Here is a 202-nt window from a genome sequence, read left to right on the forward strand (position 1 = left end):
TTTACAAGGAGACTATGTTGAAAAATAAAAAACAATTTTCAGAAAAAATGACTTGTATCTTTGTTAGGTCGGAAACTTTTCAGACCACCCTCGTATGCAGCCGAAGCAGCGACACACTTCGATTCGGCGTCGATTCGACACACGGATATGTCATGCACATGTAATAGAGTATCACGCCTCGCTATGTCTCGTAGTTATGGGC

Source organism: Odontomachus brunneus, unplaced genomic scaffold (assembly GCF_010583005.1).
Source record: "Odontomachus brunneus isolate Ranch 3 - 2012 unplaced genomic scaffold, Obru_v1 Obru_scaffold_299, whole genome shotgun sequence".
Taxonomy (NCBI): Eukaryota; Metazoa; Arthropoda; class Insecta; order Hymenoptera; family Formicidae; genus Odontomachus; species Odontomachus brunneus.